Genomic DNA, 13,026 nt, shown 5'->3' on the forward strand with positions numbered 1-13,026 from the left:
ATGATGGAATTCTAGTCCGTCAAACCAACCAGATAATTGTTGTACTACCTCTCGATATGATGACATTCATGGGTCATTGGGGTCGAAGGCACCATTGATCTACGATATCACAATATTGGAGCCACCTGGATCTAGAGCCTCTGGATCGTCATGGCCACAACTGTGCGAAGGCCATTCAAAATGTCTTCTTACTCTGCAATCCATATACATATTTGGAGCACGTAACACATCGTGTCACTAGTTGGTGAGATGAGGACTATGTCATCGTCCGCCCAACATCTTGGACCCATCAAAATACATGGTCCAATGCATATAGTCAATGAGTTGTTCTGGTTGCTAGACTTCCGTCCTCAGCGATGAAATCTGCCAGGACTTATGACTTTACAGCCTGACTGAAAGCATCGAGAAGAGGGGTCTAGAGGGGGGAGGGGTGATTAGACCCTTAACAAGTAAAAGTGGCAGTTTTTAGTTTCTTCAAGTTAAGGTTGAGTTTAGCACATGTTAAAGGGCACATAATACATTTTACACAAGCATAGCAAGAGTATGAGAAGCCGAAAGGGTAAAGCATGCAAGTGTAAGAATGTAAAGGGATGGGATTGGAGTGTGGAAACGCAATGGAGACGCGGAGTATTTTTGGCGTGGTTCCGATAGGTGGTGTTATCGTACGTCCACGTTGATGGAGACTTCAACCCACGATGGGTAACGGTTGCGTGAGTCCACAAAGGGCTCCACCCACGAAGGGTCCACGAAGAAGCAACCTTGTCTATCCCACCATGGCCATCGCCCAGGAAGGACTTGCCTCACTCTGGTAGATCTTCACGAAGTAGGCGATCTCCTTGCCCTTAAAAACTTCTTGGTTCAACTCCACATCTTGTCGAAGGCTCCCAAGCGACACCTAACCTATCTAGGAGACACCACTCTCCAAAAGGTAATAGATGGTGTGTTGATGATGAACTCCTTGCTCTTGTGCTTCAAATGATAGTCTCCCCAACACTCAACTCTCTCTCATAGATTTGGCTATGGTGGAAGAAGGATTTGAGTGAAAAGCAACTTGGGGAAGATTAGAAATCAAGGTTCAAATGGTAGGAATGGAAACTCTTGATCTCAACACATGAGTAGGTGGTTCTCTCTCAGAAAATGAATGGTGGAAGTGTAGGCTCGTTCTGATGGCTCTCCTCTATGAGGAAGAAGGGGTGGAGGGGTATATATAGCCTCCACACAAAATCCAACCGTTACACACTTTTGACCCATCTCGTTGGCACCGATCAGAAAACTCGGTGGCAGCGTTCTGTGCAAAAATATGAACATTAGGAATCTCGGTGGGACCAATAGGAACAACTCGGTGGAACCGATGTGCAAGGGCTTATGGCAAACCTCATCTCGGTGGCGCCAATCGCATCATCTCGGTGGGGCCGAAGTGAAGCAACAAGGCAACAGAGAATCAGTCAAGCCATCTCGGTGGGACTGATTGCAACATCTCGGTGAGACCAAAGTGATTGCAACAAGTCACAGAGAGTTGGCAAGACCATCTCGGTGAGACCGAGATCCATATCGGTGGGACCGAATTATTAGGGTGTTTGCAGTGGCTAAGTCCAGATGAACTCAGTGGCTTCGAGTAGGAAATATCGGTGGAGCCGAGTTAGAAATTAGGGTTTGGACATATTTGGATAGAGAAAGTGGCTGAGGGTTTTGGAGCAATATCACTAAGTACTTGAGCAAAAAGACCATTAAGCAACACTCATACCCTTTTAATAGTATTGGCTTTCCTATGGACTCAATGTGATCTTGGATCACTTAAACAAAAATGTAGAAGAGTCTTGAGCTATTTTCAATCCTTGTCCTTAGCATTTTGAGGGGGATCCACATCATCTTGTCCTTGCCACGCCACTGTTGAACTTATATGAGATATACTAGATAAAACAATTAGTCCAACAAAAGATATGTTGACATTAACTACCAAAATCACCCAGGGACCACTTGTGTTTTCACCGGCGTGGCTGGTATTGGATCTCAAAAGGTAGCATCTCGATAGCCTACTTCATGATCCGGCTTGTGGCATCCCTGTTATTGATGATATCCCCTAGGGAACCTAACTTGTTGACATTTGCTAAAGGTGCAATGTTAGGCTCACCGTATGGGAGTTTGTAGCAAGCAATAGAAGTCTTCCCATAATGAGAAACCAAAGTATCAATCACGGAGATACAAGTGCTTGCAATAGTTGAATGTCTTATAACACAAATAAAACCCTCTTGTGCCTCAAAAATCCTAGCACATGTGTCAATCCTTGCTAGTCTTGCTAGTTGAACAATCCTACCAAAAGATAATAAGACTACCAAAGATAATGTGCGATAAATATTTTTGGTAATTTTGAAATTAAATAAAAGTGAAAAAATAAAAATAGCATGTAAGTGTTGTTGGAAGGTGATTCTTATGGTGGAAACTACGATATGTATCGAGAAGTTTGACCTTGTGCCTCTTGGATTAAGCAATAGGGCCATCAAAAATACATGTTCTATGTCTATATGTTGGTCAGATTGTAAAAACAACCAATGTTTTATAATTTTTGCTTCATGCAGCACACATCAATTTTTCTTTTGTTATTTTCAAGTAGGATCAACTCATAAGAGACTCGTCAAGTTTCCGACCAAGAGTACTCACTTTTGAGCTTCAAAGGGCTGTTAATAGGAACAAGTTTTAAATCTGACCTAGTAAGCTCCCTCCCACCTTTTTGTTTCATAACACAAAGGCTTCGAATGTGTATCCGGCGATGTGACGGTCGTAGAAGTTTTATGAGTCGTGTACTTTTGTTTGTTTCTATTTTCAACCACTCTTCACAATTGTTCATGAAAGTCATTTGATAGCCGCTTGCACAAACTTGCTTCACAAGCAGTGAAATGTATTCGACTCTTGCACAGGCAAGGGAAAACCAGCTGTCGAGGCAGGCCAACAACCTGGTCAGCTCTTTTGTCTTCTATATTAGTGCTTTTCCTCGCTCCAGCTACTTAATTTTCTACTCATATTTACGTGTATTTTAAACCTTTTTGTGTGTATTGGTAAATCACAGACTTTACAACTCTTGCATAAGAGTTTGATGAATTTAATGTCAATGTTGCACCCTTCAATCGGGTTGACCTAGAGGACTACCTGAAGCAAATCAAAAATCACCGCAAGGTTCATGAAGGGGATTTCTTTTACCCCAGAGGGAATTCAAATGCTAGACAAACTTAGTGATTTGCATAAACATATGGTTGAATTACAAAAATATAATGAACCCCTCAAACATCTCAATGGTAGTATCAATCGCATGAATACCTTGATTACTCTTTGCAACAAGCGATTGGATATTATGGATCTAAAGATGGTTTCTTTTCTGGAAAATTTAGGGAAGCGTAAAGAGCCTCCCGGGTTTGAGAAAACCCTTACAAAAGTTACCAAAACTACGGATGACAAAACTTAGATCCTTGCTTTATGCGTAGCTAAGGGCATAAAACTAGCGCTTGTTGGGAGGCAACCCAATGAAAAAAAAATATTGTTGCCTTTTGCTTTCATCTCTTGAGTGTTTGCACAATTACGCTACTGTTACTATTTGTATTTTTGTGTTTTAATTAGTTTTTGTACCAAGTAGAACTTATAGGATCTTCTTAGGTGATAGTTGTTTGATCTTGCTGAAAAAACAGAAACTATTGTGCTCACGAAAACAATTCTTATTTTTACCAGAGCGTGATAAAATGCCAATTCTTTTTGCCGAAGTTTAATATACAAATTTCTCAGGTCGTCCTATTTTTGCAGAATTTTTAGAGTTTCATAAGTATTCGAACAATTCAGATTGCTACAGACTGTTCTGTTTTTGACAGATTCTGTATTCTTTGCTTTGTGTGCTTGTTTTGATGGCTCTGTGGTTTTCTTTGATGAGTTCGTGCCATAGAAAAGTTGGAATACAGTAGATATAATGCAAGAACAAAATATGAATAGGTTGCAACGGTACTTATAGTAGTGATTTGTTTTCTTATACTAACGGATCTCACGAAGGCTTTATTGAGTTTTGTGTGATTGAAGTTTTCAAGTTTTGGGTTATCTTACGATGGATAAAGGAATAAGGAGTAAGAAGAGCCTAAGCTTGGGGATGCCCCGGCATCCCAAGCTATTATCCAAAAGAGAGCAAGCAACTAAGCTTGGGGTGCCCCGAGTGGCATCCCCTCTTTCTTCTAACGACCATCGATATTTTACTCGAAGCTATATTTTTATTCGTCACATACTATGTGTTTTGCTTGGAGCGTCTTGTATGATATGAGTCTTTGCTTGTTTTATTTTGTTTTTAAGTCTTGATTCCTTCCTGGACACACCTATTTGAGAGAGCCAAAATTATGTCATGACTTGTTAGAATTGCTCTCTATGATTCACTTAAATTTTTATGATCTATGGACTTGCTCTAGTGCTTAACTTATATCTTTTTGAGCACGGTGTGGTTAGTTATTTTTGAAGAAATACTCTCTTGCTTCACTTAGATTTATTTGAGAGTTAGTAAAATTTTCAAGAAATTCTCTCTTGCTTCACTTAAATTAATTTGAGAGAAAGAAATTTTATGTTCATGATCTCCACTTATATTTGTTTGAGCTTGTCAAAAGCAACACATGAAAATTAGTTCCAAAGTGATAGATATCCAAGAAGGATATAATAAAAACTTTCATGAAGATCATTGTACAAAATAAACTTGATTCTTAGTAATAGTTTTGAGATATGATGATGTGATATGTGAGTCATCTTAATGAGTAATTATGCTTAATGAGTAATTATGCTTAATGAGTAATTATGCTTTAGTAAGAATATTTGTGTTAAGGTTTGTGATTCCCTATGCAAGCACGAAAGTCAATAATTAAGCAATGAAATTATATCCTACTTGTGGTGCATTATTCAGTGTTAATTATGCTTAACGCTCGCTTATGAGATTATTTGTTTCTTGGTTGGTCGCTTCTCAATCTTTTGCTAGCCTTCATTCTGCACTAAGTATGATCTCTACTTGTGCATCCAAAATCCTTTAAACCAGTTTTGCCACATGAGTCCAATATATCTACCTATATGCGGTATTCTTTTGCCGTTCTAAGCAAATTTGTATGTGCCATCTCTAATTTTCAAAATAAACTTCTCTTTTGTGTGTTCGTACCGCTCGCGGAGCGGTGAGGGGTGGCTAATATTTTCCATGCTAGATGTGTTATTCTCAGGATGAGTGTTTATTCACTTGTCATATTGCACGAGAGTAAGGCAAAGGTATTAGGGATGCCCAGTCCCGAAATGAAAAATGAATTTACTTTATGTTGTCAACTAATAAATTCCTTGGAAAGTGTTGGTATGGAAGGCAACCGTGGATACGGCTAGCCATGGAAAGTGAAAGTATGGTTGAAAAAGGAATAAACTTTATTTTTTGTTTGGGAACCGCCTATGATATATCTAGCATGGAAAATGTTGGGAACTCTAAGTCGTTTTCGTTGGTGGGAAGGATACACATCCCAAAATGTTTTTATCTCTAATTTTTTCGCTTTGAGCTCTGGCACCTCTACGAATCCCTACTTCCCTCTGCGAAGGGCCTTTCTTTTACTTTATGCAATTTTTATTTTTGAATTTGAGTCTCCATCTTCTCTTATAAAAGCACCAACTAGGAGGCAATATGATCGTACTTGAGTATTGGGTATAGCTAATATGCGAGTGTGTTTCATGAATGGATCAATGATTGAGCATAATGGGCTAGGGATAACTTATTTTAGCGTTGATATTTTGAAAGACATGGTTGCTTGTTGACATGCTTGAGTATTTAAGTTATCATGTCAAAACTGGACTATTGCTTTGAAAAATATAAAAGTCCAAATGTCCATGCTATAAAGAAAAGAATATGATATGACATGTTAGGCAGCATTCCACATCAAAAATTCTATTTTTATCACTTACCTACTCGAGGACGAGTAGGAGTTAAGCTTGGGGATGCTGATACGTCTCCAACGTATCTATAATTTTTGATTGTTCCATGCTGTTATATTATCAATCTTGGATGTTTTATAATCATTTTATAGTCATTTTATATCATTTTTGGTACTAAACATAGTGCCAAGTGCCAGTTGTTGTTTTCTGCATGTTTTTTACATCGCAAGAAAATACCAAATGGAGTCCAAATGCAACGAAACTTCACGGATATTTTTATGGACCAGAAGACACCTAATGGGCCAAGGCTGCGCCTAGGAGGTGCTCCTAGGGGAGCACAGTCCACCAGGGCACGCCAGGAAGCCCAGGCGCGCCCTGGTGGGTTGCGCCCACCTCGGGTGCCCCCCAGACCATCTCTTTGCTCTATAAATACCCCAATATTCCAGAACCCCTAGGGGAGTCGACAAAAATCAATTCCAGCCGCCGCAGAGTCCAGAACCACCAGATCCAATCTAGACACCATCACGGAGGGGTTCACCACTTCCATTGGTGCCTCTCCGATGATGTGTGAGTAGTTCTTTGTAGACCTCCGGGTCCGTAGTTAGTAGCTAGATAGCTTCCTCTCTCTCGCTGAATTCTCAATACAATGGTCTCTTGGAGATCCATATGATGTAACTCATTTTGCGGTGTGTTTGTTGGGATCAGATGAACTTTGAGTTTATGATCAGATCTATCTTTTTATATCCACGAAAGTTATTTGAGTTTCTTTGATCTCTTATATGCATGATTGCTTATAGCCTCGTATTTCTTCTCCGATATTTGGGTTTTGTTTGGCCAACTTGGTCTATTTATCTTGTAATGGGAAGAGGTGCTTTGTAGTGGGTTCGATCTTATAGTGCTTGATCCCAGTGAGAAGGGGAACCGACACATATGTATCGTTGGTACTAAGGATAAAACGATGGGGTCTATTTCTACATAAATAGATCTTGTCTACATCATGTCATCGTTCTTATTGCATTACTCCGTTTCTCCATGAACTTAATACACTAGATGCATGCTGGATAGCGGTCGATGTGTGGAGTAATAGTAGTGGATGCAGGCAGGAGTCGGTTTACTAATCTCGGACGTGATGCCTATGTAATGATCATTGCCTGGATATTTTCATGATTATTTGAAATTCTATCAATTGCCCAATAGTAATTGGTTTACCACTGTTTGCTATTTTTCTCGAGAGAAGCCACTAGTGAAACCTACGGCCCCCCGGGTCTCTTTCTCATATTATTTGCCTTTGCGATCTATCTTCCTTTGCTTTTTATTTTCAGATCTACTAAACCAAAAATACAAAAATACCTTGCCGCAATTTATTCTTATTTATTTTATTTGGCGTAAGATCTATCAATCTACTACAATTATGTTACGTACGTTTGCCAATTTCTGGCGCCGTTACCCGAAAGGGATTGACAACCCCTTCAACATGTCGGGTTGCGAGGATTTGTTATCTGTCTGTAGGGGCTGTTTACGTTGTGTTGCTAGATTCTCCTACTGGTTCGATAACCTTGGTTTCATCACTGAGGGAAATACCTACCGCTGCTGTGCTGCATCATCCCTTCCTTTTTGGGGAAATACCGACGTAGCTCCGAGCCGCATCAAAACGAATTTCTGGTGCCGTTGCCGGGGAGGATCTTCAACATATACCAGGTTCCTAATCACAAATCTCATCTCCTTGCAATTTACATTATTTGCCATTTGCCTCTTGTTTTCCTCTCCCCGACTTCACAAAAGTTTGCCATTTTATTCGCCCTTCTTTTTCGTTTGTCGTTTTCTCGTCAGATCTATCTGTGTCCTTGCTTCCTAGTCATAATGGCTAGCTTGCCTACTCCTCCTTTATCACCAGATTTTGAACTTCTTTTCTTCAAGCAAAGACAAGGAGAAAATTTGAAAGATGCTTGGTATAGGCTTATGGAATCTTATCGTATTTGCAATTTAAAGGGGGGGCACTAAGATCTTGCTTCGTAATTTTTACATAGGTTTGGCTCCGCATCATAGACAACTCCTAGATTTTGCCGCTGAAGGGAATTTTGTTGAGCTTGATGCCAATGCTGCCTATGAGATTTTAGAAGGAATTTTGCGTGTTCCACCTCAAAAGAAGGGGTTTTCTTTTACCCCAGAGGGAGTTCAAATGCTAGACAAACTTAGTGATTTGCATAAACATGTGGTTGAATTACAAAAATATAATGAACCCCTCAAACATCTCAATGGTAGTATCAATCGCATGAATACCTTGATTACTCTTTGCAACAAGCGATTGGATATTTTGGATCTAAAGATGGTTTCTTTTCCGGAAAATTTAGGGAAGCGTAAAGAGCCTCCCGGGTTTGAGAAAACCCTTACGAAAGTTGCCAAAACTACGGATGACAAAACTTAGATCCTTGCTTTATGCCTAGCTAAGGGCGTAAAACTAGCGCTTGTTGGAGGCAACCGAATGAATAAAATTTATTTTTGCTTTTTGCTTTCTGTTCTTAAGTGTTTGCACAATTATGCTACTGTTATAATTGTGTTTTTTTGTTTTAATTAGTGTTTGTACCAAGTAGAACATATAGGATCTTTTTGGGTGATAGTTGTTTGATCTTGCTGAAAAAGCAGAAATTTTTGTCCTGACGAAAACAATTCTTATTTTTTACCAGTGATAAAATGTTAATTCTTTTTGCAGAAGATTAATATACAAATTGCTCAGCTCGTCCTATTTTTTCAGAATTTTTGGATCTGCATTACTATTAAACAATCAAACAATTTTCAATAACTGACCGCGCTTCACCAGGAGAGGAGTACTGGAACTACCATTCCCACGTCCCATAAAATCAAGGACACTTGGTCGCAAACTAAGGCAACTCCACGACCTTGACCTCACAGTCTGGCACGACGGCGACCTGGTGCCAGACGCCGCCCACCAACAGCAGCTCCTGCCTGCACGGCGACCTCGCCGCCCTGCACCGCTCCGTCGCCTCCCTGCACGATCGCCGTCGCCGATTTTTGCCGCTCATAGTGTGGCATCCGTCCTGCGAGATCCCCGGTGCCCAGGAGATAGATCCTACCCAGGGACCAGCTGTGTCGCCGCGCACGCGCCCCGGCCTACACCCGCGCCTGCTGCGTCCCCTGAACCAGCCGGCCACATGCAGCTATGATTCTTCCTTCCACTTCTTCAGGTTCGACTTCTTCCTAGCATGGCGGCGGCTTAGGGGCCTGGATTTGGCCATAGTCTGGAGGGACGCCATAGATTGGATTTCGAAGGTGAGCCACCGCATCTTGATTTGATTCAAAACGTTCCTCTCTAGCATGGTACTGATACGTGATGGGCCTTTTTAATCAATTTCATTAGTGGTTTTCTCATCGGATTTCTGCTTGATGATACCGTCCTGATGTATGGTGCCGTGATAGCTGATTAAATCTGCAAATTCATTGCCGTTGACTGCGGGCTTGTCTGTCAACTACCTTGATAGGTTCCTCTCCGTCTATCCCCTTCTTGGAAGTCTATCATCTGAGTAGATAAATCATGTACGGTGCCATGCTTGCCCCTTTATTCCTGGAGTATTTGCAGCTGGTGAGTCTATTTCTTTTTGTTTTTTGATTCACAGCTACTGGCATGAATTGGCCCTTGCATATGGTCCTAGCGCTGACAATAATTTGAACCTGTCAATTGGGGACAGATATGCCCATCACCAGTGCACCTTTTATTCAGTTTGAGGAGAAATAAGTAGTCAATTGGCTGACTAAATATGTTTCCTGTGAGCTATACAATTAAGCTGATTTAATTCGTGGCCTAACAATACTTTTGTTAATAGTTGACAACTAAAAGAGGATCTACTTTTGCTAATGATGGGCAAATAAAAGAGGATCCACGCTCTCACGAGTTTACATTGTACAAAATTATTCTTTGCTAACAATAATTTTGCTAGGTTACTCTCTCTGCATCTCAGTGTTATTAGTCCAAATATTCCGATTCCAAAGGATGTCTTCAAACATGAGATCTTTTAATAAATTATAACCAACATATCTCTTTAATTTTGGTTCTGACTAGAATGATGAAATTCAATTTTGTACTACTACAGATTAGTTTAATCATCTTCACCAACAGTATATATTGCAGAGAATTATTTTGGTTTAGTTTTTAGCATGTAGATATGACATGGTAAGCCTCCTGTGAAGGAGGGGATTAGTCAAATAGAAACTGTTCTATTTGATATACAATGTAATTTGGAAATTTGTGGCGGAAGACTCCTAAACTAACATCTGGCATTTTGTTTGAATTTCTCTTGATTGTGTTACTTATGTGCAATCACCATACTTGACATGGGTCCCTAATTTTGTCACTTCCCTTGATGAGTCTTTTGTCAGCATCTCGACGCAGAGGTACAACTTCTAGCAGATCTTCTTCATGTTTTACGTTGTTTGTTGGTACTTTTTGCTGCAATGTGGAGGTACAGAATCTAGCTGATATATCTTCATGCTTTACCTTGTTTACCACTGTCCCAGTGTGGGGGGTACAGATTCTAGCTGATATACCTTCATGTTTTACCTTGTTTACCAATGTCCTAGATTTTAGTTTCCTCTTTGCTTTGAATTAGATAGAAGATGAGACGTGCTTTGTTGTACTTTCCTCTTACTTTGCCTGAGTAGGACATTTATTTGAAATACTAAATTGTGGTGTCGCTACCCCTACGCATCATGGCGTTGCAGCGCCCTCGGCTCAAGGGAATCATCTCCAAGCCTACCATACTCGAATCATGGAAGTGCGCAAACTAGAGCGCATCATGGTGTCGCTGGCCACCCGATCTCTACAACCACAACAAAAGGCTACAAGATTGACCAGGCCGGTGTCTTGACCTCTGAATCACATCGCTGTGCCGGCGCCTTGATCTCGCATGAGGACGTCTAAAACCCGAGGGCCAACCTCGCTCGAGCGTCGCCGGTCAGCACTCATCTGCACAGGAGCAAATGGTTGGATATATGTGCCTCCTCCGTCTCTTATTCCCTGAAACGTAATTTGATGAGTAGAGATTCTAATCGTTGATGTCACACTGGCGTAGGATTAAACTGCATAGGTTAGATTGACATTTTGCCGTGTGTTTAATTACTACATGCGCTGCACACTGGTCCATGTATTTATTCTGTTGGTGAAAAGTTGACTATCGAGTTTCGTCATACGTGAGTTGTAGAAATTTCCAGTTACTTTTCTATTCCTACCATCCATCTCTGAACCGTTGTGATGGAGATTGTAATACTGTGTTTAAAATATGTCAGTCCATATGTGAGATCTTCTTTTCAAGATGGCAACCATGATATAAGTTAGTCATCTATACTTTACAAGCATATCAGATATGTGTAATTAATGTGTTTGCATTAGAGCTTTCATAGGGAAATTGCATAAGATCTTATAAAACCATCTTGTCACACACATTTTTCTGAATGGCAGCTGCAAGTGCCAGGTAGCAGCTTGCACTAGGTTGATGTGAATTTTTACTCTTCTTGTGCACTGGTACTGAAACTTGGCAGTTCACAAGGATTGGCACCACGGACTGAAGAATCGTCCCAACCATCATGGACACACCAGGGGCAGGGGCTGCATGCTGCCAAGGCTGAGGTGGCTGCCACGAAGACTGGCTCGATGTAATGACCGAGGAGGCGCAGGCCGCAGGGTGTGCTCTTCTAATTAGTATTATGATTTGCATATGTAACAATGCTACTCTGAATGGATTTGCTAACTATATATATGGTATGTGTGTTTTGGAATCTTGGTAGTGGTTCAGTAGTGGTCCAGTCGTAATATCTTACAAGTACGCTGCTAATCAAAAATTTCTTGATCAAGTTTATTATTATTTCCATTGCACTATACTTTACTTCCATGGTATCAAGTTCTTCAAATGCATGTTCTGGTACAATATTTTTTTTTTAGATGCAGCCTTTTTTGTTAATAAATCTATAGTTCAATTTGCATTCAAAATCTAAGAATTATGGACTTGTGTTGATAGTTGCAGTTACACAGTGATGGATTGTGTTTACTTTTTGTTTATGGAAACACAGAAGACGATTATTCTGTTTACAAGACGGGTATCCTAAATTCCAATTCAAACATTACTGATGATAATAGCAATGTCCTACGCCAAATTGTGATTCGGGCGAGCCTAGCTTAGCTTGAAACCACGAGAGATTATGTGGTGCACGGGTGACAGAGGGTCCACCTGATATTTTGTCGTGCCCACGGACAACAATGGCATGGATAGTGAGGTCATTGCTGGACATGATTGACCTATTTGTAATCTGTTGGGTAGTCCTATTTGGTGGATTGTGCCTAGCTATAGTATGTTGCAAACAGATGTAACCTCATTAATTTTCACATTTCATGCCTCTTCAGTATATCCGATCTCTCTCTACGAGGAGCCTATAGTTTGTAATGTTATATTTCTTTTGTGAAACCTCCACAAACTGTCTATGAACCATATCTGCAGGAGATGTTCCCACATGTATTTATTCATTTTTGAAAGGAATGTTAGAATTATTATGTTCAACTATAATTTAAAATTTACATTCCTTTGGGTATGGTCAACTTTATATTTGTTGGTGGACACGTGCATTGCACGTGCATGGTTACTAGTTTCAGAAGTATTCGAACAATTTAGATTGCTACAGACTGTTCTGTTTTTGACATATTCTGTTTTCTTTGCGTTGTGTGCTTGTTTGATGGCTCTATGGTTTTCTTTGATGAGTTTTTGCCATAGAAAAGTTAGAATACAGTAGATATAATGCAAGAACAAAATATGAATAGGTAGAAACAATACTTATAGTAGTGATTTGCTTTCTTATACTAACGGATCTCACGAAGGTTTTGTTAAGTTTTGTGTGATTGAAGTTTTCAAGTTTTGGGTTATCTTATGATGGATGAAGGAATAAGGAGTAAGAAGAGCCTAAGCTTGGGGATGCCCCGGCGTTCCAAGCTATTATCCAAAAGAGATCAAGCAACTAAGCTTAGGGTGCCCCGAGTGGCATCCCCTCTTTCTTCTAACGACCATCGGTATTTTACTTGAAGCTATATTTTTATTCGTCACATACTATGTGTTTTGC

The 13,026-nt window shown here is 40.2% G+C and overlaps 1 long non-coding RNA gene across 2 annotated transcripts; it reads left to right on the forward strand.

The window, feature by feature from the left end:
• Nucleotides 1-8,752: 8,752 nt before the first annotated feature.
• On the forward strand, nucleotides 8,753-11,804 carry LOC123052744 (uncharacterized). Of its 2 annotated transcripts, XR_006425019.1 has the most exons (3): nucleotides 8,770-9,198; nucleotides 9,408-10,905; nucleotides 11,461-11,804. It is a non-coding gene; the product is annotated as an uncharacterized lncRNA (long non-coding RNA). The 2 variants fall into 2 exon arrangements; XR_006425018.1 differs by having other exon boundaries at nucleotides 8,753-10,905.
• The last annotated feature ends 1,222 nt before the right edge of the window (nucleotides 11,805-13,026 follow it).

Source organism: Triticum aestivum, chromosome 2D (assembly GCF_018294505.1).
Source record: "Triticum aestivum cultivar Chinese Spring chromosome 2D, IWGSC CS RefSeq v2.1, whole genome shotgun sequence".
NCBI lineage: Eukaryota > Viridiplantae > Streptophyta > Magnoliopsida > Poales > Poaceae > Triticum > Triticum aestivum.